The sequence below is a fragment of the Heterocephalus glaber genome, unplaced genomic scaffold (genome assembly GCF_053883595.1).
Source record: "Heterocephalus glaber isolate CG9 unplaced genomic scaffold, H.glaber_assembly_v1.0 deba00000122, whole genome shotgun sequence".
NCBI lineage: Eukaryota > Metazoa > Chordata > Mammalia > Rodentia > Bathyergidae > Heterocephalus > Heterocephalus glaber.
Window position 1 is genome coordinate 61,649,263 of NW_028258138.1, and position 25,573 is coordinate 61,674,835.

General features: G+C 37.9%; 1 protein-coding gene across 4 annotated transcripts in view; it reads left to right on the forward strand.

Moving 5' to 3' along the window:
* The window catches only part of Phldb2 (pleckstrin homology like domain family B member 2), a 275,057-nt gene that overhangs the window by 30,164 nt on the left and 219,320 nt on the right, over positions 1 to 25,573 (forward strand). The gene's annotated exons all lie outside the window — the stretch shown is intronic.

Consider the following 25,573-nt stretch of genomic DNA (forward strand, 5'->3'; position numbering starts at 1 on the left):
AATAAATATGGATAAAGCTGAATAGCATTTCCTGCTAAACTCTACTGGGATGTAAGTTTCAGGTTACCTATAAGCCTTTTATAGTAGAAAATAATGAAAAGCCATCTTGAGGATAAGTTCAGGGCTTGAACGCTCTATCATAATTAACCACCAATAATGTAAGATGCTTTTTTAATGAATTCTTAAAGAGTAACCAAACTGTGATAATGAAAAAAACCAATGCACTGCTTAACTCAATAACTGAACAGATGTGTCTGACAAATTCTTACCCCATGCCCAGAATCTATGTAGAAACAAAGGCATCATTTTAGTAGTATACAAAGGACTACACAGGTATATTTTTAAATAATTAACACCAACTGCTCATTGATATTCTCTGCACTAACATATTCATAAACAATATTTTCTTATTTTATTGAAGATGACTTTGCACTACCCTATTACAAAACCATTTCCCGTATTTGTTTTCATCTCCTTCACATTTACAATGGAGGGTGGTGATGTTAAATTTAATTTGTCAACCTATGATTAATTTTACAAGAATCCAGATCAAACTGCTGAATAAACAAGAATTGTTTTGCCAGGCTTCTTTGAGATAGGTTGGAGAAATCACAGCTGAACTGCAAAGTATGCTTCAAGGAGTATTTCATTTTTTTCATTTTTCCCCTTGTAATTTTAATGTCTCAAATGAAAGCACTGTTTTTCTCTAACAATAGTATCCTTGTTATAAAGAACTGTTCAGCTATACTGAAACCATCTAATTAAGCCATTAATACAACAAAAATGCCAATGGTTCTAAATTCAAAGTATACATCTTCATCTCACAGTAGATGCCAAAGGTGAATTTTTTCCAGCATGTAGCTTCAGTACCTATTTGGGAACTCCTGTGCATTAGCCATTTTCTTCCAGAAAACATCATTAATCCGTGAGACTTACTACAATAGCATATTATTTCCCTCAACAGAGGCTGTCATTGAAACTGCTTATTATCAAGGCAGCTGTCTGATTAAGTTTTTACAAAGGATTAGGGGGTTATATGAGTATCTAGCAGCTGCACCAGCTAGGATAAAATGAGGGTTCCCAAACCTTATGCCTCTTAGTAAATAGAATGAAATGATTTATTCTTTACCTATGCAGTAAGATATATTTAAAGAGAAAATTAAATTAGAAACAAAATCTCATTTGACTGTAAAAATCACCTGTTCTCTTGAAATGTCTATCAGAGCCTCAGAAACATAATGAAATGTTTCAAAACATGGAGATTTAAATAAAAATTGGAAGCCCTGAAGAAATTCCACAAGTTAGTTCATGAGCAACTACTGAATAGTACAAATGGCTGCTATGGAAGTTCAGAAAGCAAGAACACTTGAGGGCCAGAGTTCAAAGAAGAAGGCTGATGTATCAATTAAGACCTCAAAGAACAGCATCAAGGTTGTCTGATGTGTGTGTGTGTGTGTGTGTGTGTGTAAGTTGGAAGTGACTTAAGGGATCATCTTCTACTTCAGTTTTTCCTAATTTATCTGTTTAAAAGACTCACATGAGAAAGCTTTTAAAAATTTTTTCCTGGTCCTTTCCTCAACTCTACTGAATTATTTATGTTACACAAAGACCCCCTCAAATGACATATGTATGCATATTTCAGGAAAAGAAAAACTTGTATATTAATACTAAATTTATTGAGCCATCATGAGATTAATACAAGTTACCTTGGGCCTCTACAATTGCAATTAGTGCTCAAAGTGGAGGCCATGAGCTTCCAGACATTTATTAGAATGGGTAAGTTCTGCTTGGATAACCTTGGTCATTGAGATTGCTGCACATGCATTTTCAATTTCTCTACAGTCTGGTGATGTAGTAGGTTTTCTGCAATATACAAAATCCTCGGGCTGGAGATTTAGTGCAGTGGTTCCGATGCCTGACTTGCAAGCTCAAGGACCTGAGTTCGATCCCTGTACCAAAAAAAGAAAAAAAAAAATCAAAATGCTCTAGGGTCCCGCATATGAGAGTAACATTGTCTATTGAAAAAATATCATACCATTTTTCTTTTCCTGAAGTGTTTATACATTTTTGGTGTTATATATATATATATATATATATATATATACTTATTTATTTGGGGGGATGGCAGTATTGGGTATTGAACTGAGCTACCTCCTCAGTCCTTTTTACTTTTTGTTTTGAGACAGGGACTCTCCAAGCTCCTAAGATACCAAGACTGGGTTGACACTCATAATCCTCTTCCTGCCTCAACCTCCCAGAATACTGAGTGTTACAGGTGTGTACCACCATGCCCAACTCAAAACTGTACATTTTAAATGACACTGGTGATTATTTTCATCTGGAAGCTAAGTCAACCCATGATCTCAGCAAATAAAACACTAACACATCAAATTAAAAAAAAATACAGAGTCGTGTGTATGTGTGTGTGTTTGTGTGTGTGTGTGTGTGTGTGTGTGTAAAATAGTAATCACACAGGAATAAACCAGGGAGAAAAACTTGTGCAGGGCCCAGAGCCAAAAAGCTATAGTCCAGTGTTTTTTACATAGTGAGACCTCAAGAATTACCCTGTATGGACTGAATTAAAAATGAAGCGAGGAACAAAACAAGCAGTAACTGAAGCATTTGATGACGTATGCATTACTTACTACCCTACCACCTTATGTTAATCTTGTAAAACTTCTCATTGGAGACACAGATCATGAATCTTAAAAGATCTCTTGAGGATTGTGTAGCAAGATTGAGACAAAACACTCAGTGCTTGGGAAAAACAAGACAGAGGCAAAGAAATTCTGCTGCAATCAGGTAGAAATTTAAGAAAAGAAGTCTGAGCTGTGTCTCAAAGCATATATCCAGATGTTTCTTAGATTAAGGTAGATTTCATTAAAATGTGATAAAATACTTCGCAAAATAATTGTTAACTGGCTTGGAGGATCTTGGAGAAAATTACTGAAAACTAGCTCAAGCCCTAAGCAAACCAAAGAAACATAAACTACCATATAGGGGATAATCTCACCATGGCAGGGGGAGCTAATGACTTAAGAGTTTATTTACCATCCCCCACCAAGAAGTTCTGGTTCTTAATGTTTCTCTCTGCATTCCTCTGGTCTGTGGGAGTTTCTAAATTTTTTAGGGTGTGTGCACGTGTGTGCATGCCTGTGTGTCTATGTGTGTTTCTGTTTTTTAAAGGGAAAAAAATGCCTGCACTGATCTCCTAATAAGTTCTAAAAATTCTATCTGTTTTTTCTCACAGCTTTCCCATGTTTTAAATATTGCATTTGTGAAGTGCCTTAATAAAACATTAATTTATAAAGCTTAAGTAGAAATAATTTCTCACCATTAGTTGCTTATTTTTTACTTGTTGAGTACATATATTTTAAATACTATAGTCTCATTTTATTAGAAACATCAAGTTTCATTAAATTGTTTTCCAACAAAATATTCCAAATGCTTTTTGTCTTCAGTTATTGTTGTGGTTGGGGATGTAGCTTGAAGATTTGGCTTGACATTTTCCATAGGATAGAATTTATAAGAAGGATGAATCAACAACCATGATAAAACCATGAAAGGGCTTTTATAATTCATTAGATGCTGATAGATATACATATGCAACAAGTGGTACTTTACTAACAGAGCCTGGTAACATGGAGCCTAAGCCATTGGTAGCCTGTGACATCTAAAATGCCAGGAATAAGTCAATAAGTTCACTTCAATTTTACCAGGAAAGAATAGAGAGAAAATGTACTGCTTTTGGGGGGTGATTAGGGTAAAAAATATAGTTTTATGCATAGCATATATGCAATCCTAAACGCAGCACTCACGCGCGTGCCCACACACACACACACACACACACACAGCCCTCCCAGCAATATATACATTTCTCAGTGATTGAGTGCCTTAGTCTGTTTGGGCCGCTCTACCAAAATACCATGAATTTGGAAGCTTATCAACAACAGAAATTAATTTCCCACAGATGTGTGAAGGGATTGGAAAGTCCACAATCAAGATGCCAGCGTATCTAGTATCTGGAGAAGGCATAATTTCTGGTTCATAGGTGACATCTTCTCACCTTGTCCTCACAGGATAGGATGGGAAGCTTGCTCCCTGGGATCTTTTCTAAGGACATTAATCCTATTCATGAGGGAAGCGCTGTCATGGCCTACTCACCTCCCAAAGATCCCACCTAAGAATATCACATTACAGATTTAGTTTCATCATATAAATTCATGGGGGACAAATATTCAGAATTGTGTTTTGAGATTATCTATATGGTGTGCATGTTTGCAGCCGTATTCATGTAACATGTAGATTTACTATTTGCACTAATTGAGTTTAAGAAAGCATTAAATCTTATCTAAGTCAGTCTTCATGCAACTCAATGAGGGGGAAATTTTTGTCCTAAATTTATAGCTGAAGAAAATGTACCAGAAGGGCTAGGGATTTAGCTCAGTGGTTTTGTCTGCTGCACAAGCGCAAGGACCTAAGTTCGATCCCTGGTACCGAAAAAAAGAAAATGTACCAGAGAGGTTAAATAACTCTTTCAGGAGCTCACCACCTGTAAGAGATAAAGCCAGAACAGTTTGTAATAGCTAAAGCTTGGAAGCAGCCAAAGTGCCCATCAATTGGAAACTGGATAAAGATGTGTTTTTTTTATAAAATGGAGTACTACTCAGCCATAAAGAATGAAAAACTAGAGTCATTTATAGCTAAATGGATGCATATCGAGGCCATACTATTAAGTGAAATAAATAGGACACACGTGTAAATACCGAATAGTTTCACTAGTGTGAGAAACTGATAGTGTAAACAAGGGTTAAAATGATTAAAATGAATAATTGATAATTTGAAATAGGAAAAAAGGTCCAAAGACGAAGGAGTGAAGGGAGGGGAAGGGTAAAGGAAAGGAGGGAAAGAAAAAACTATAAGAAAAGAAAAAAAAAATGGAAACGAAGTCTATGTAAATAGGGAAGGGCGGAGGGGGTGAAGGGAAGGGTGCACAGGTAATGGGGGAAAAATAAGAACCAAGATACATCATGTACAAGTACAAACACCCAATGGTAAATGTAAACAAATTGTATACCTAAAATGTACCAATAAAAGAACTTAGGGAAAAACAAAAAGAGAAAGCCAGATTTGGATGTGGGCTTATCTCTCTCCAAAATTTCTATTCTTAACCAACAGACTATAATTGAGTGGCTATCAAAGGTTTGCTGAAAATATTGTTGATTTATAATAGCAACTGCATGCAATTTGTAGAACAAGGGTCTTTATGGGCAGAGAGTTGAGTGTATCTGTCAAATAGGGAAAACCATGTGAAGTCTCAGTTTCTTTTTTCTTCGTTATTGGATTTGGTCTATTAATACTTCTGCTAAATCATCTCAGGAAGACGGAGCTAGGCAGTCTCCCCTTCCCTTAGGTTAGGCTTTAATACACAGAATGTATTTTGCCTTAATTTGCACATTGCTAGTCCAGGCTCCTGACTTACATTCTTGCAGTATGTCTGCAGTGAATTAAAATAAGACCAGATAGCAAACGCTGAGCAAAACTCTTTTGAAATTCAAAAACTGTGTCTGTCAGCAGAATCCATGTTACATTTTAGACATTTTTACTTTACCTTATTTGGAGATGTAAGAGGGAATCCAGTGACCCCTCTAACCAGAACTTCATGTTAGTGAATCTTGGTTGAGATAAAAGAAAAATCTCCTTTTACGCCAAAGATCCTAAGTTAACCATAGTTTGCTTTTTTTCTGACAAAGCCAAACATTTCCCACTATTTTTTAAATTAAGAAAAGCAGCATCTTGTATACCAAGCAAAGCTTGGGCAACAAACCAGCAAAGTTAAAATTATTTTTATGGAAAGTTATGTTTACATGGTTATTAAAAGGCAGATTTGTGTTGGATTGAGAGACACCACCTTCACTGGCCTCTGAAGAATAAACTTGGAGGCAGAAAACCTCCTCTGTTCTTGTTTCTGTGATGTGCACACAGTTTGGGTTCGCCAGTGAGAGCACATGGTACTGGCAAGGGTGAGAAGCAGACAAAACTCAATGAAGGTACACATTATATGTCATAAACATGAGCTAAGATTAAAAATATCAGCAATGAAAATGGGGAAAAGGGAACTTGCGGAGGGAGGGAGACAAGAGGAAGGGGATTAAGAAACAAAACAAGCTGTATTATGTACACTTACCCACTCCCCAAGATGACTGTAAGCTGCATGTACTGCAAACATGTGCAAAAGATTTGAGTTAGAGCTCACATTAAAAACCAGAGCAGTGACTTTCCACATCTTCAGTTTTAGTGTTCTACTCTCTATGATAAATTGTAGGTAAGGAGTTTGGGGGAAAGGAACAGGGTGCAGCATGTCTCATCCATTGCATTTTTTTGGAACCTTTAAAGCTAAGCATATTTGAATACTATCCCAGCTTTGCCATTGGCCCATTCAACCTAGAACTACAGTTCTGCTCAACATATTTTTTCCTCTTCTGGCATTAAGGGCAACTTGAAGCTAATCATTCACACTGGAAAATTAACAAGTGGTTCCAAAAACAGAAGTGGGCTCTGGACACACATGGTAGTAGATAAAGCTCAGTCTCCTCATATGCAGCATTGATTTAGAAAGAAACGGACACTGTTGATGAAATTTATCACACAAGACAGGACATGAGCAAATCCTTCATCCTAAAAAGGACAGAAACTCAGAAGGGAATGACTGGGGAGAATGAGTCACTAGCAGCTGTTAAGAATCATAGTTAGACCTCTATTCCTGATTTAACGCTCTCATTTATTTACCCCAAGGCCAATGATTGTCAAATAGCTGCATGAGAATCACTTACGGAACTTGCTCAAATATAGATGGCTGAGCCCCACATCCAGAGTCTCTGAATCAGTAGACCTGGGCAGGTGAGAGAATCTGTATTTCTAACCAGTTCCCAGGTGATGCTGGTCTGGGACACCACACTGTAAGAACTGCTACTTTTGACAATACATAGTGGAAAACAAGAACAATATTTTTTTTTAAAACATGAGTGCTTCCATTTTAACCTGAAAAGGATACTGTTAAAAGACAGGATGAGATGTCAGAGCAACACATTTTATCCCACAATAGATGCCCCCAACGCCACCATCTCATCTACAGGATTCATCCCAGGGCCTGTTAGGGTATCAGCTCATTGGATGAGTTTTGGTGCCAGACTAGTCTTAAATTGAGGTCCCAGTCGACCACCTAAGCTTATGGAATTCTTCAAGTTAGTCACTTGCTTTCCTAAACTTCAGCTTTCTCACTATGAAGTTGAAAATATAATACATTCATCCGGTTGTTGTAAAGATCAGATGAGATAATGTTTAGGAAGCTTTACCACAGCACCACAGCAGTAAGTAATGCTTAATAATTATGTAACTAGCATTATTATAGTATTATCATTATATACCCCATATAATGCTTCTAGTACTCAACAAATTTTGAAGTTTTATCTCATTTTCAGAAACTGATGCCCTGAGGGGTTAAGTTCCGTACCCAAGAACATCCTCAGGAGCTCTGAAGTTATGTCCTGTGATGCCATCTATTATCATCATACTAATCCCGGGTATCTAAGTGTGATCTGATCCAGATCTTCTAGACAACTCTCCCAAAAACCCAGCCCCACTCCTCAGGCTTAAAAGGAGAGGTATTATTTTTCCAGGCCCTCCTGAAGTCTCTCTTAGCCTTTTTTGGCACACACACTGCTGTATGTAGTCTGTGTCTGAAATGGAAAATTTCTGTAACACAATACTCTGCTCTGATCCCCACAGACTCTCAAATAATGTTTTGGGTTTTTTTTGATTTGGGTTAAAATATGACTTCATGTGCAAAACAGAAGTCTTGTTCCCAATGCTCTCAGCAAATTTATAAACACTACAGATTCAAAACCCTTTGAGTCTAAGAATTAATTTCAGTTTTCTGAAATAGGAGAACAATGACTACTAAGCAAGAAAAGTAAGGGAGGGGTCAGGAATTTAGCTCAGTGTTTCCACCACCTGCCTCGCAAGCACAAGGTCCCCGAGTTTGTACCAAAAAAAAAAAAGTAAGGGAAAGATGAACAGTAGCCATCCCGTTGATGCAGGCTCTACAGAGCTCAAAGCCGCCTTCTTCTTCTGTACACCTGGCTCAGCATTGCATGACTTCCAGCACTCCCACAGGTAGCCCCAATGATGACGGGCAGCCACAGCCTTAAAGTGGGCATATAAGGAAATTTGCAATAGAAACCAAGGACATTAGCAGTTTGATTCATTGACTCCCCAGCATTCTTCTCTCCTAGCAAGTCAACTCTTCACATGCTGTATCTAGCATGATCCTGGAGGAGTCTGAAGAGTACAGAGCATTTTCCTTGAGTGATTTATTTCTATGGCAAGCTGCTCTGATATAGTGATGCACTCATAGTGTCTACAGCCTAACTGCCTCACTTGGATTCCCAACTCTGCTACTTACTAGCTGGATTACCTTGGATAAGTTTCTCAGCCTCTCTGTGCCTTAGTTTCCTCATTTGTGAATAGGGCTTGTCATTGACCATTCACTGTGGCATTTTATAAGGAACAAGTAATTTAATAACTTTTAGAAGCAACCTCTGATTCATATTAAGCTCCACTTTTTCTGGTATTAGTAGTAGTAGTAGTAGTAGTAGTAGTAGTAGTAGTAGTAGTACCCTGCTGCAGGTAAAGAAGCAGTGCTATGGTCTGAATGTCTGCATGCCCCAAATTCATGTATTAATCTTAATCCACAAGGTGATGCCAATAGAAGGTGACCTCAATAGAAGGTGACCACTCTCATGACTGAAACCAGTACCCTTATCAAAGAGGCTTCCAAGAGCTCACTTGCTCCTTCCCCCTGTGAGGCCACAGTGAAAAGACCCCATGTATGAGCCAAGAAAAGGCTTCACCATGTACCAGATTTGCCAGTCTTGATCTCAGTCTTGATCTTTCTACTCTCCAGAACTGTGTGGAATAACTTTCTGTTATTTCTAAGTCCACCAATCTATAATATTTTATATTGGTAGCTCCAACAGATAAAGACAAGTGGTTATGGCTATATTTGCTAAAAAAATATAATGCCAAAGTAGAGAGAAAGTAGTGTGATATTCTGGTAATGCCACAGTTTTAAAAGCTGGACACGAGCTGAATCTCTGACACTGCTATTTAAATTGCATGACCTTGGGCAAGTCACAAACCTCTTTGAAATCCACCTTTCTGATTATATACTGTTGATAATAGCACCCACCTCACAGGATTCTGCATAGGATCTAATGAAGCCGTGTTTTGCAAGCACTTGACTATTGGTGGGTGACCCCAGAACGGCATGTGGCAAACTGGTGATGTGAACAAAGAGATCTGTTAACCACTTGCAACTACTCTTGCTACCACTCTTAACACAAAATAATAATGTGTTAAGAAATAATCCCAACATCTGAAATTCTTACCAAAAATATTTTTTTCAAAAACAGAGTACAAAGTAAAATAGCCTAGTCCTTTGTAAAATTTTTTTAATTTTTATTTTTATTAGTATATGTTAGTACACAAGGATTACATTCATTGCAGGGACTTAGTACATGTACATGACACATTTTAATTTCTTTTACTTCCCTTTCTCCTCTTTTTCCCTCTCCTCTATTTCTTGGTCCCTTTCTCAGTGGGTACATTTTTATGCCTCTGTGTTAAACATGGTTTGTTCTGTGACTGATAAAGTGTCCATCACTCCTATTTCCAGCATAGTATTTTTTACCAATCACATCTCTGTCCTAGCATATGCATATTTAGATGGAATTTTGAAGATTTTGTAAAATAATTAAATAAAAGTACCCCTATGATCTTTCTATTTCCAGATGATGGAAGTTTTGTGTCGTAAAATTAAGGTACTTGAGGCAGAGCAATAGCACTATTCAACTCTAGGGTTCCCATTTTTGCCATATTGCCTTAAAGTTGGACTCCAAGAGGTGCCTTTAACAGAGAGCCCACAGGGTGAGGTTCCTCCTGCAGTCAGAACTCAGAGCAGCTCTGACCTCAAGGAGCAGGAAACAGGCACTGTTATGGCTTGTACTTAGATGTCCCCACCCCCAAAGCCTCATGGACTCATAAGTGGGGCTTTTTCAGAGGTGGCTGGATCTAGAGCATGTGATGCTGGAATTGATTCATGGTGAAATGCTAGGCTCAAGGGCACTAGGATTAAGGGTGTGAGTGCTACCCACCCTAAGCAGTCTGGATAAGATAAAAGGGGCAGAAAGAAGCTGTTTAGGTCCCTTGCTTTGCTATCTTTTGCCCACTATGAACTGATCTCCTCCGCCATGTGGCACCCTGCCTTGGAGCCAGCCAACTATGGACTGAAGCCTCTATGAATCATAAGCCAAATAAACCTTTCCTCTAACTTTGGGTGTTGGGTATTTTGTCTCAGCAATGAGAAAAGTAACTCATACAGGTGCCCTTACTCAGACTTGGGCCCTGACCTTCCTTCCATTGATTAGTCAAATTCTCTCTTTCAAGCTTTAACCTATACTTGCTGAATGAGGACATGCTAATCCCCCAGCGATATCAACATGAAGAGAAATTGCAAAACCACAGACTCCGAGAGTTGAAAAACCTAGATGTGTCACTAGGCTCACACTTCCCAGAGTCTCAAAGAAGGTGCCAGTAAATGATGCCCACTGACTTGCTTTTTGTCCATAGGGATAAAAGCCTAACATTTAACTTCCAGAGAGTATTGGAATTCAACAGCTTCTCATCAGATAGATGATCAACCTTACAAGTCCATTCTGCCACACCTGTGTTTCAAGCTTCTTAGTTCTGATTCATGCATTGCCTGAAGGAGTGGGAGAAAGTGGTGATACTGGCACTCAAGGTGTGGAAGGAGAAAAGGGATGAATCCAAACACCAGCAGAGGGAGATCATGGAAAGTGATCACTCTAGAAATCCAAACCAAGTGGCTCTTTTTATACTTTTCCTTTCCTCCCTACTGGATTATTCCACAATAGCATTATTGACAAAGTACTTCAGAGTTAAAAAAAATCCATCCACAAAATTATTTTGCCCTTACATGCTCAGATGTCATATGAGAAAATGAGTCTCAGATGTCAGGCAAAACAAGCAGCCAGAAAAGATGATTAATCCAGAAATCACATGTTTTTCGTTAAAAGGAGAGAAAAATGTATTTAGGATAGATTAAGTGGCATAGATATAGAAACTAAGGCTCCACAGCAAATCGAAAGGTATCTTCTTAGATACCTTTGAAGATATCTTTGAAGACCTTCTGAACCCCAGTTAGACAGCTGCCCTAAAAGTTGCTTACCAAATGTGGAATATTCCAGGGCTAGGGATTTAGCTCAGTGGTTCCACTGCCTGCCTTGCAAGCACAAGGACCCGAGTTCGATCCCCATTACCAAAAAAACAAAAAACAAGAAAAATCAAAAGTTTTACGGAAGAAACCTAGAATAGCAAAAGCAATTCTAGGCAACAGAGACATGGCTGGGGGCATCACAATCCCAACTTGAAACTATACTACAAAGCTACTGTGATAAAAACAGCATGGTACTGACAAAGAAACAGACCCAAAGATCAGTGAAATAAATTAGAAGATTTAGAAGCAGAAACAACTCCAGACATATTCAGTCATCTCATCTTTGACAAAGGAGCCAACCACCCTCACTGGAGGAAAGATAGCCTATTTAATAAATGGTATTGGAAAAACTGGATTTCAACCTGTCAGAAATTAAAACTAGAACCATACCTATCACCATGCACTAAACTAAGATCGAAGTGGATTAAAGATCTAAATATTAAGTCAGAAACACTAAACTTGCTGGAAGATAAGTTAGGTAGAACTCTTGATGACATTGGCATAGGAAAAGACTTTATGAACAAATCTTCAGTAGCACAGGAGCTAGCACAAATAATCAACAACTGGGATCTCATCATATTAAAAAGCTTCTGCACTGCAAGAGAAACTACCAACAGAGCTAAGAGACAACCTAAAATGTAGGAAGAAATATTTAGCAGCTGTAGCTCGGACAAAGGTCTACTATCAAGAATATATAAAGAACTAAAAAAAATCAGACCTCCCAAATTCAAAGATTCAATTCAAAAATGGGCATCCGAAATGAACAGACATTTCTCAGATAAAGAAGTAAAAACAGCAAGTAAACATATGAAAAAATGTTCAACATCACTGGTCATTTGAGAGATGCAGATGAAAACAACACTGAGATTCCACCTCACCCCGCAAAGAATGGCTTCTATCAAGAAATCAACCAATAGCAAATGCTGGCAGGGCTGTGGAGAGAAAGGAACCCTGCTCTATTATTGGTGGGAATGTAGATTGGTGCAACCACTGTGGAAATCAGTATGGTGATACCTCAAAGAACTAAGACTACAGGTCCCATTTGACCCAGCTATTCCCCTACTGGGAATCTTCCCCAAAGAATTAAAAGAATCATACCACAGTGATATATGTGCACCTATGTTTATAGCAGCACAATTTGTAATAGCTAAAGCTTGGAAACAGCCCAAATGCCTACTGACTGGAAACTGGATAAAGAAGATGTGGTTTTTTAATAAAATGGAGTACTACTCACCCATAAAGAATGAGAAACTAGAGACATTTATAGCTAAATGGATGCATATTGAGGCCATACTCTTAAGTGAAATAAATAGGACACACATGTGTAAATACCGAATAGTTTCTCTAGTGTGAGAAATTGAAAGTATAAATAAGGATGAAAATGATTAAAATGAATAATTGATAATTTGAAATAAGAAAAAGTCCAAGGGTTTGGGGATGTTGGAAGGGAAAGGGGAAAGGGAAAAAGGGAAAGAAAAAAATTATGAGAAAAAAAATGGAATCAAACTCTGTGTAGATAGGGAAGGGTGGAGGAGGTAAAGGGTGCACAGGTAATGGGAGAAAAAATAAAAACTAAGATGCATCATGTTCTGGTACAAACACCCAATGATAAATTTAAATGTATTTTATACCTAAAATGTACCAATAAATATATATATTTAAAAAAAAAAACAAATGTGGAATATTCCAACCTTAACAAATGCAGTATTTTCCTGAAATATGACAGATTAGGACAAAGCTTTCACTTACTTGATAAGCTTTTCTTGGACTCTTAGCAGGGGAACAGATATCCTTATCTTTTGAGATTTAATCCAGAAGGAGTATTGTGGTCAAGGATTCTCTTCAGATGCCTTTTGTCAACTAAGAACATGGTGTTCCTATGGCCTCAAGCCTCAGCAGTCACCATCTGGTTACTCTAGTCAGATAGAGGGCAGTGTGGTTACTTTTGATTCAAGACAGGGAACCTGTGTACAGAAAAGTCAAAGGTCTTTAAAGGTATTCTTTTCTCCAGACTTGATACACAGAAAAGTTTGGGTATGTTAAACAGCTTTGAGTCTTCACCGTCTCCTGGCCTGAACCCCTCATGTCAGGGAAAAGACAGCTGTAAATATCTGAATATTCCACTGAATATACCTCTTGTAAATTGTTGTCGCTAAACTACAAGTCCAGTATCTGGTGACATAACACAGAGTTAGGAACTGACACTTTCACTATGAGCAGAAGCTTTATTTTGTTTTGTTCTGTTTTGTTTTGTTTTTTACTAAATTTCTGAAATTTATGGTTCTCATCACATCACCTCTTTTAAGCTTTAAAAAGCACAAAAATATTTTTGTTATATGAAAATTATGATCATTGTGACTTCTACATTCAGTTATTGGAAAGTTACATGAAATCATTTATATAAAATATGTAAAACTGTGTATAGCAAAAGCTTAACTAATAATAACTATAATTGTCATGGATCCTATTCTCAACAGCTCAATCCTTAGCAAAGTTGAAGGCACATCAGTTTTACTGACAATGGGAAGTTTGTTTTATTGTGGCTGCTATTCCCTAAAGTACTTTTTTTATATATACTACTATATTTTTTAAAGAGTTGTTAATATTTTATATGTTAGGCTTTATTTTTCAAGTTTCTGATTTGGTTGTATATGTTTTGAGTTGTATAGGAGAAGTGGGTAGAACATAGTAAATAGCTGATGCAATATGACAAAGATTGACATTGAGAAGTTAAATTTGGAAAAAGAAAATGGATGGAAAGATTATAGATCCTGATTGGAATTTTCAGGAAGAAAATTAAGAAAAAAGCAAAGCTGGGTAAATAAATAGGAAAACTTTCTTTATTAAAAAGAGCCTAACCAAACCATCCATGTTACTAGCCCAAGTACTATCCAGAAAACCTACCTAATTTAGTTTTAGGGGATTTTGATAAAAACTGGCTTGCAGGGGTAAAAAATAGAATTTCCACATGAACCAGAATTAGGAAGTGGAGGCATACATAAAGGAAAGCTAAGGGATTCAATATAAAATCCTGTTGAGTCAAATAGAACTAAATGGCTAGTTTACTTAACTGTGGTTTAACAAATGTTTTTACATCAAAATAAGGAGATAAATAGACTAGTGTTATGATGGGCTTGTAGGCGGAAAAAAATGTAAGAGAACAAGTAGTGAGAACTGTGATGTTAAAACCAGAGCCTCAAGAGAACCTGTTTTCTTTCTTCAGGTCAAACCCCAATCCCAGAGTGATAACAACAGATATTATCAGCTACAGGGAGTTTAGGGGAGCTGTGAAGAGTGTGTGTCTACTCATCAGTCAGTCAGTCCCTCCCCCACAATTTCAGATCCTGCCACAGATATGAGTATTCTCTGGCATTATTAGTGCTGCTTAAAGGTCCATGCAGCTGCCTGAGATTTAAATGTCTTCCCACACGATCTCATCACCCAAATCTACCCACACTGTTAGATTTCCCCCGCCTTGCCAGCTTCTTCAGCATTGTTTAACTGGGCCTACATGAAAAATCCTCAGAGACAATGTTGGATTCACATCTGGAATCCTTCAGCATACCACTGAACTTACTCCCACTCTTATCTTTGTCTGAAGAAGTGATTCACAAGTGCTGGTGGAGCTAGCTAGCCATCAATGAACAATTCCTTAAATCTTTAATTATGGGCCAATGAAAACAATGCCTGTAGTAAACTGCTGCTTCCCTTTCACCTCTGACCCACAGTCAGACACACGGCTGTGAGTATTGCCAGATGGAAATTGCTCCTGACAATCTACTTGTAACAGGACTTTATTTATGACCTAAGGGAAGCACTTATCCATTATCCCGTGGGCTTGAGTTGTGCTGAATGTATAAGTGATTTCAATCCTGTATGTGTAGCCCTTTGTATTTAGGTAAGGCTTGGTCTATGAAAAAGAGAAAGATTTGCCCCCCAAGTTCCCTTATTGACTTTGAGAAAGATAGGATAATTAGGAAAGAATGACCTGGGTTGTGGCCCGAAGTCCAAATGAACATTCATACTTGGGTCCAGACCCTTGCTCAGCAGCTCCACCAGACACCATGCTCACTCCATTTTCCACTATGCCAGAGATTGGAAAAGCGCTTTTATTTCACAAGCCCCTGCCAACTAAATATTCATCACCTGCCTTTCCCCAGTCTGAACATTTCATAGGTTTAGATCAAGAATTTGTTGGAGTCATGTCATTCTCTTCCTAAGTAACAGAGAATAGAACCAAGTGATGCTACCAGGTTAGAAACATTTAACCTCAGGCAAGAGGCTATTGGAGAGTTTGAATTCCTCAACTCCAAAGTTTCTCAGGCTAAAAGGAGCACTTTTAGCATAATGTGCACCTGTAAAGTGTTCTTAATTCTCAGGGTGTGCAATGTCTACAAACTGCAGCTTTAGGAAGTTTTCCTGTCAACGCACCTTGTTTGGCTCCATAGTTGATTTGTGTGCTCTTAAGCAGCCATCTTCAGTAAGAATTTGAGAAGGTGGTTGCAAGTAAATGAAACACATATGATTTAGATAGACAGAGATTAAGAATCCTGCTGGTTCAATATACCTGTGTCGTGACTGCCACTTGTGCTTTGGCCATTTAGACAATGCAGATAAAGTAACCCAAACATCTACTATTGAATTTTACTTACTTTTTAGCTTCTCATATAATTTTTAAAAATTCATTTTATTTTCCAATATTCTCTTAAGTATTTTAGAGAAAGATCACATCATTAACTCATTAGCAGGAAACTTAGACAATAAGAAAGAAGCCAGAGCCACACAGCTAAAGTCACTTGTTACAACCAGCAGCCTGTTTTCCTCAGTGGACACCTTCCTCCAGGAAGGGTTCTCATTACATCATCAATGTATTTTTTCAGATATCAGGCTCCCTTGAGATGTAGAAATTTTGCCTGGGGAAACATTTATCATCCCTAAGCAAGTAATTAGATCTTATGAGCCCATTGTTTAAAATCTTGTTTTCCATAAGGTGCAGTGTGTGTGTGTGTGTGTGTGTGTGTGTGTGTGTGTGTGTGTGTGGAGATTGCCAATTAGTAAGATTTTACAAATTTAATTTCACATTTGATTTATTTGCTACTATTTTAATGCAAATAGTGACTGTCCTTTGAGAATCTGTGATTATGATATTTTCCTCTGAAAGCAACACTTTTTTGTCTAAATTAGCGCACAGACACAAAAATACAATATATCAGACACAAGATTGTAGAAACACACTTGGGAACATGATGCATAGGGCACAAAGCACTTGAGCTGATGTTATTACAGGAATATTATGTCACTGTATCCATTTCATGAAGAGAAACAATGACCTCCCACATGACAATATTACATGAGATGGAACCATACCCAAAGGTGGAAATCTCATTTCTCAACTCAGGCAATTGTCAGAATGTGCTATAAGCCTCTACTTGGAGAATGAGCAGGGGAGACAAAGATAAAAATCCTAGTGCCTGATGGCTGGTCACAGATCTGACCACCTAGACACAAGAGGGACCCCAGAGCAGAGCAGTGCTTGGCACAAAACAGAAGCCAGAGCAAAGCGGCCAGGCTGTTGGCAGGCAGCCAGGTCTGGGGAGGAACAACATGAAGCCCAGTGTCCTTGTGGCACCCAGGATGCCTCCCCAAGGCTCTTTGCTCACCAGGGTTCAGTGGTCCTTTTTTAGTAATGTTTGCAGTATATAATGATTACATACAATGTGAGGAGTAGGTACATGGACATACATATCTTAGTTCTTTTTATATCACCTTCCTCTCCCTTCCCTCCTGGCTGCATTTTTTCCGTACTTCCACTCCCTCCACCCTACATCACTTTTTATTGTCTTTCCACCCCCCCCCATTTTTTCTCTGTAGTTTAGCTCTTTATTTATATTTTGGGCTTTTCTTATAAGAGAAACTCATATTTATTTATTTATTTATTTGTTTATTTATTTATTTATTTTATTCAATTCTTTTATTGGTACATTGTAGGTATACAACACAATTACATTTCTCATTGGGAATTGTACCTTTACATAATGCATGGTTCTTACTTTTTCCCCATTCCTAGCCCTCCCTTCACCCCCTCCACCCTTCCCTATTTACAAAGACTTTATTTCCATGTTTTCCATTTCTCATCATGTTTCCTTTCCCTTCTTTCCATTCCCCTGCCACTCCCACTACCCCTACCCTTTTGGACCTTTTCTTCCTATTTTGCATTATCGATTATTTATTCTAATCATTGGTACATTTTAGGTATATGATATAATGACATTCATCATTGGAAATTTGCACCTTTACATAGTCTCTCTTGGTTCTTATTTTTCACCCTTGCCCAGCCCTCCCTTCAACCCCTCCAGTCCTCCCTATTTACAAAGATTTTGTTCCTAGTTTTCCATTTTCTCCTATTAATCCCATTCCCTTCTATCCTTTCCCCTAGCCCACCCACTTCCTTCCCCTTTGCCCCTTTTCTTCCTATTTCACATGACCTATTATACATTTAGTCCTTATTTACACTTTCAGTTTCTCACACCAGAGAAACTATTTGGTATTTTTTCATGTGTGCCCTATTTATTTCACTTAAGAGTATTGCCTCAATGTGCATCCACTTAGCTATAAATGTCTCTAATTTCTCATTTTTTATGGCTGAGTAGTACTCCATTTTATTAAAAAACCACATTTTCTTTATCCAGTCTCCAATTGATGGGCATTTGGGCTGTTTCCAAGTTTTAGCTATGACAAACTGTGCTGCTATGAACATGAGCACACATATATCACTGTGGTATGATTCTTTTAATTCTTTGGGGAAGATCCCCAGCAGTGGAATAGCAGGGTCAAATGGGACTTCCAGTCCTAGTTCTTTGAGGTATCTCCATACTGATTTCCACAGTGGTTGCACCAGTCTACACTCCCGCCAGCAGTGGAGCAGGGTTCCTTTCTCTCCACACCCCCGCCAGCATTTATTATTGGTGGATTTCATGATAGCAGCCATTCTTTCTGGAGTGAAGTGGAATCTCAGCCTTGTTTTCATTTGCATCTCTCGAATGACCAGTGATGTTGAACACTTTCATGTATTTATTTGCTATTTCTAATTCCTTGTCTGAGAAATGTCTGTTCATTTCAAATGCCCATTTTTGGACTGGTTCTTTAAATTTGGGAGGTCTGATATTTTTAAGTTCTTTATAGATTCGAGATAGTAGACCTTTGTCTGAGGAAGAGCAGGTGAAGATTTTTTCCCACATTGTGAGTTGTCTCTTCACACTGCTGGTGGTTTCTCTTGCTGTGCAGAAGCCTTTTAATAAAAAGAGATCCCACTTGTTGATTGTTTGTGCTAGTTCATGGGCAACTGAAGTTTTGTTCATAAAATCTTTTCCTACACCAATGTCTTCAAGAGTTCTACCTAACCTCTGTTCCAACTGGTTCAGTTTCTATTTTAATATTTAGATCTTTAATCCATTTTGATTTTAGTTTAGTGCATGGTGAGAGATACAGGTCTAGTTTGAATCTTTGGCAAGTTGAAGCCCAATTTTTCCAGCACCATTTATTAAAGAGGCTATCTTTCCTCCAGTGAGGGTGTTTGGCTCCTTTATCAAAGATGAGATGGCTGAGTGTGTCTGGCGTTGTTACTGCATCTTCTAATCTGTTCCACTGGTCCTCAGGCCTGTTTCTTTGCCAGTACTATGCTGTTTTTATCACAGTAGCTTTGTAGTATAGTTGCAGGTTGCGGACTGTGATACCCTCTGTCATGTTTCTGTTACTTAGAATTGCTTTTGCTATTCTGGGTCTCTTCTTGCTCCAAATGAATTTTTGGATTGTTTTCTCAAGGTCCATGAAGTATGCTGCTGGAAGCTCAGTTGGAATTGCATTAAATCTATATAGCAGTTTTGGAAGTATGGCCATTTTCACTATATTAATTCTTCCTACTCAGGAGCAGGGGATGTCTGTCCATTTTCTGATATCATCTTCAATCTCTCTTTTCAGAGTGCCATAGTTTTCAGAGAAGAGGTCTTTGATTTCTTTTGTTAGGATGATTCTTAGGTATTTCAGTTTTTTGGATGCTATTGTGAAAGGAATTATTTGCCCTATTTCTCTCTCAGTGAGTCTGTCATTGGTGTAGAGGAAAGCTATTGATTTTTGTGTGTTGACCTTGTAACCAGCTACTTGACTGAATTTAGTTATTAAGTCTAGAAGACTTTTGGTGGAGTTCTTGGGGTCTTCTATACAGAGTATCATGTCATCTGCAAATGATGACAATTTGACTTCTTCATTACCTATCTTTATTCCTTTTATTTCTTTCTCTTGTCTAATTGCCATGGCTAATGTTTCCAGAACTATATTGAACAAGAGTGGTGATAGTGGCCATCCTTGTCCTGTTCCTGATTTTAGTGTGAAGGATTTCAGTATTTGACCATTTAGTATGATATTGGCTGGTGGTTTTTCATAGATGGCTTCCATCAGTTTGAGGTAGAGACCATCTATTCCAATTTTTGGTAGGGTTTTTATCATAAATGCATGTTGGATTTTGTCAAATGCTTTTTCTGCATCTATGGAGATAAACATATGGTTTTTGTCCTTGGCTCTATTGATATAGTGTATTACATTGATTGATTTGCATATGTTGAACCATCCCTGCATCCCTGGGATGAATCCCACTTGATCAGGGTGTATGATCTTCTTGATGATATTCTGCATTCTGTTTGCCATTATCTTATTAGAGATTTTTTGCATCTATATTCATTAGTGAGATTGGCCTATAGTTCTCCTTTTCAGTTGGGTCTTTCTCTGCTTTGGGGATCAAGGTGAGGCTTGCTTCCAGGAATGAATTTGGGAGTATTGCTTCCCTTTCAATTTCACTGAAGAGTTTAAACAGTAGCTGCAGCAGTTCCTCTCTAAATGTCTTGTAGAATTCAGCCGTGAAGCCATCAGGGCCCGGGCTTTTCTTACTTGATAAGTTGTTAATTACATTTTCAATTTCATTGGTTGATATTGGGTTGTTCAGAATTTTTAGGTCTTCTTCATTCAACTTTGTAGATATGTAATTCATATGTATATAGGAATCTGTCCATTTCTTCTGTATTGTCCATTTTATTGGTGTATAGGTTCTGGAAGTAGGTATTGATGATCCTCTGGATTTCTGCTGGGTCTGTTATAATTTCACCCTTTTCATTCCTAATTGCATGGATTTGGGCCTTTCCCTTTTCTGACAAGGTTGGCTAAGGGTTTATCAATTTTGTTGATTCTTTCGAAGAACCAACTCAGCTTCATTGATTTTTTTATTGTTCTCTTAGTCTCCATTGCATTGATTTCTCCTCTGATCTTTATAATTTCCTCCTTTGTATGAGCTCTGGGGTTGTCCTGTTCTTTTTCTAGAAGTTTCAGATTCAGCATCAGGTTGTTTAACTGGGCTCATTCTGTTTTCCTAATATGCATATTCACTGCTATGAATTTCCCTCATAAGACTGCTTTCATTGTGTCCCATAGATTCCAATATGTTGTATTGTCATTGTCATTTAATTGAAGGAACTGTCTGATTTCTTCAATTTCCTCTGTGACCCATTGGTTATTCAGAAGTGTGTTGTTCAATTTCCACGTGTTTATGAAATTTTTTGAGTTTCTTTTGCTCTGGATCTCCAATTTCATCGCACTATGGTCTGATAATATACAGGGGATAACTTCAATTCCTTTGCACTTACTTAAACATGTTCTATGTGTGAGTATGTGGTCTATTTTGGAGAATGACCCATGAGAAGAATGTGTATTCTGATTTTGTGGTGTGAAAGACTCTGTAAACATCTGTTAAGTCCATTTGTTCAAGAGTTCTATTGAGTTCTAGTATTTCATTACTTATTTTTTGTCTAGTTGATCTATCTATTTGTGACAGTGGGGTGTTGAGATGCCCCACTACAATTGTATTAGTGCATATATGACTTTTCATGTCCATTAGTATTTGTTTTATATAGTTGGGTGCACTAGTGTTTGGTGTATAGATATTTATGATTGTTATCTCTTCCTCTTGGATTCTTCCCTTTACAAGGATGTAGTATCCTTCTTCATCTCTCTTAATCAGTGTTGGTTTGAAATCTACTTGACGTTCAAAGAGGATAGCTACTCCTGCTTTTTTTTTGGGTTCCTCTCACATGGAGTATTGTTTTCCACCCTTTAACTTTCAGTCTATGAGTTTCCTTTTGAATTAAGTGTGTTTCTTGTATGCAGCATATTGTTGGATTTTGCTTCTTGACCCATTCTGCCAGTCTGTTTCTTTTGATTGGTGAATTGAGACCATTAACTTTGATGGTTATAACTGAAACGTATTGACTTGTCATTGCCATGACTTTTTCTTTTTTTGGGTTCTCCCTCTTTACATTTAATTTCTTGTCATGCCAGATGGGTTCATTCTGCTTTGCTTCCTGGGGTTGTGATCCTCAATGTCTGTTCCTAGGATATTGTGTAAAATTCTTTGGAGTGTTGGTTTGGTATTCACAAAGTTCCTAAGGTGCTCTTTGTCATGAAAGTATCTTATTTCTCCATCCATTTTGAAAGATAGTTTTGCAGGGTACATCAATATGGGTTGGAAGCTGTTTTCTTTTAGGGCTTGGAGTATGTCACTCCAAGCTCTTCTTGCCTTGATGGTTTGTGTTGAGAAGTCTACTGTGATTCTGATGGGCTTTCCTTTGTATGTGATTTGCTTCTTTTCTCTAACTGCTTGTAGAACTTTGTTCTTCTGTTGAGTTTCTGGAATCTTAGCAATTATATGCCTATGTGTAGTTTTTTTTGATCAAGGCTATTTGGAGTCCTATATGCCTCACTTATCTGTATGTCAAGCTCTTTTTCCCTGCTTGGGAAGTTTTCTGCCATTATTTCTGTGAAGACATTTTTTATGTCATCTCCACTCTCTCCTGGTTCTTCATTGAGCCCAATCAGTCTTATGTTATTCTTCTTTGCATCATCTAGCAGTTGCTGGGTTGATTTCTCATGTTCCCTTATAATTTTGAAGCAATTTTTCTTTTCCTGGTCACTAATTGCAATCTTATCTTCTATATCTGAAATTCTGTCCTCACATTGGCTCATTCTGCTGTGTAGACTTTCAATGGAGTTTTTCCTGTCCTGGAAATCTATTTGCATCTGTTTTATGGATTCCATTTGTTTCTTATGTTGGGATTCCATCATGTTTCTGAGGTCCTCTCTAGATTTATTAATCATGTCTTGCACTAGGGGCACAATTTCTCTTGTTATCTGAGAAATTATTTCTGATTTCATTTTTTCCGGATCCCCTTTTGTTGCCAGTTCAGTGGGTCCAGGTGGTTGAGTATCAGAGTGTTCCATGTCATTTCCCTTTGGGGTTGCTGTAGGTGATCTGGAAGTCTGGTTTTGAGACTTATTTACTTGTTTTCTCATTTCAACTTGGGGGGGGGTTAGCACCTGCACGGATTACCTCCCCTGAGCTGGGTGAGGTGGGACAGGGGCTGTGAGCAGCGGTAGGGATGGTGACCCAAAAGCTCTTTCCTGTGGGTATGGGAGCAGTGGGAGGGATGGTTGCCGGGAAGCCCCTTCCTCTGGACCAGGAGCAGTGGGACAGTGGCTCAGAAGCCCCCACCTCTGGGCCAGGAGCAGCGGAACTCAGTACCTTGGCTGGTGGTCCAGTGTCCTCTGCGTCTTTGTAGTGTGGAACCAGGTGGCTGTACAGAGGAGCGGTGATGGGGGTCCAGTGGATTTTTGCCAGGGTGCGGGCTGATTCTGCATGTTCTGTACAACTCAGGACCTCCATAGGATGTGCACAGACCTGCCTGTCTGCAGTGGGCTGATTCTGAGAAACTCATATTCAAGCTTGTGTGTCTGATTCATTTCACTTAACATTATGGTCTCAGGTTGCATCCATTTTCCTACAACTGACTCCTTCTTTACAGTCAAGTAGTATTCCACTGAGTGTAAATAACACATTTTATTCACCCATTCATCTGGTTTTGGGGGGGCAGTACCAGGAATTGAACTCAGGACCTTGCACTTGCCAGGAAGGTGCAGAACTGCTGATACCAAATCCTGAACCAAATCCTGAACCAAATCCTTGGCCCCCATTGATCTGCTGATAGACATACAAATTGTTTCTAAGATATAGTGATTATGAATTGTGCTACTATAAAACTGGATATGTCTGTATCGATGTAATATATCTTTCAGGAAAATATCTAGAAGAGGAATACTAGTCAAATGGAATTTCTTGTTTTCGTTTTTTGAGGAATCTCTAAACTGATTTCTATAATGACTGTACTAGTTTACACTCCCACCAACAAGGTAAAAAGGTCCTTCACTCCTACAGCCTCACTAGCATTTGTTGTTAATCTGATTTCTTGATGATAGTCATTCTTTCCGGTATAAGTTGGAATCTCAGTGTTGTTTTATTTTTACTTTTTATGAAGCACATGAAACAATTATATTGAATCAAGGTATACTTTTAGGTACATTGTCCATGCTGGACTATAATAACTTTTTTCTTCCCTTTTTCCTATTGTCTATCTTTTGTTTTGCACTTTATTTATATATTGGACATCTCATATAAAAGAAACATGCTATATTTAACCTTGTGTATCTGATTTATTTCACAACATTATGGTCTCAAAGTGCACCCATTTTTCTACAAACAACTCAAGTTTGTCCTTCTTTATGGCAGAGTAGTACTCTACTATATATGAATACCACATAAAGATTATTCATTCATTTGTTGATAAAAATATAGACTGGTTCCAAGATTAACCTATTATAAATTGTGCTGCTATAGACATGGCTATGCATGTATCACTGGGATATGATTTTTTAACCCTTTTGGGCAGATGCCTAGAAGGGGAATAGCTGGGTCAATTGAAATTTCTATTCCTGCTTTTTTGAGGAATCTCCATACTGATTCCTATAGTGGTTGTACTGATTTACACTCTCACCAACAATGAAGGAGGGTTTTTTTTACCTACTTTTCCACCTCTTTAGTAGGTGTTATTGGCTGATTTCTTAAACGGAGCTGTTCTTCCTGGAGTGAGATGAAATCTGTGTTGTTTTCATTTGGATTTCTTGAATGGCCAGGAAAATTGTACATTTATTCATGTATTTATTGGCCATTTGTACTTCTTCACCTGAGAAGTGTCTATTAATTTCAGATACTCTTTTTTGATTGAGTCTTTAAATTTGGGGGGTCTTATTTTTTGAGTTCTTTATATATTCTAGATGTTAGTCCTTTGAGGAGTACCTGGCAAAATATTTTCCCATTCTGCAGGCTGTCTCTCTACTCCATTGGTGGTCTCCTTTGCTGTGTAGAAGTTTTTTAATTTGATGTTATTTGTTTAATTTGATTAATTTGTTAATTCTTGGTACTACTTCTGGTGCAACAGGGGTTCTGTTCAGAAAGTCTTTGCCTACACCTATGTCTTCAAGAGTTTTACCCATTTTGTCTTCCAGTAGATTGTTTCTGTTTTAATTTAAATATTTGACCCATTTTGATTTTAGTTTAGTGCAGGGTGAGAGAACTGAATCTACATTCAATTTTTGGCACATGGAAAACCAGTTTTCCCAGTACCAGTTTTTGAAGAGGCTATCTTTCTTTCAGCAAAAGTATTTGGCCCCATTTCCAAAGATAAGGTATCTGACTGTGCCTGGGGTTCTTTCTACAACTTCTATTCAATCCCATTGATCCACATGTCAGTTTACCGCCCCGCATACCTGCTGTTTTTATCACTGTAGGTTTAAAGTACAACTTGAAGTTACCAGGCATTATGATGCTCCCTGGTTTGCCTTTGTTGCCCAAAATTGCTTTTGGTATTCTAGATCTTGTCTAATTCTATATGAATTTGAGGACTGCTTTCTCTTGTTCTGTGAGGAATGCTGTTGGTATTTTGATTGTGATTGTGTTACATCTCTATGATAGTTTTTACAGTATAGCCATTTTGACTATATATATTCACTTTGCCTGTACAGGAATAGGGAATATATTTCCATTTTCTGGTGGTCTCTTCAATCTTCTTTTTCAGAGTACCACAGTTTTCATTGTAGAAGTCTTTCACTACTTTCATTAGGTTAATTTGAAAGTATTTTATTTTTCTTGATGCTATTGTGAAAAGTATTGTTTCTCTAATTTCTCTCTTGCTGAGTTTATTATTGGTGTACAGAAACACTATTGATTTTCGAATGTTGACTTTGTATCCTGCCACAATACTGAATTTGGTTATTAGGCATCTTTTC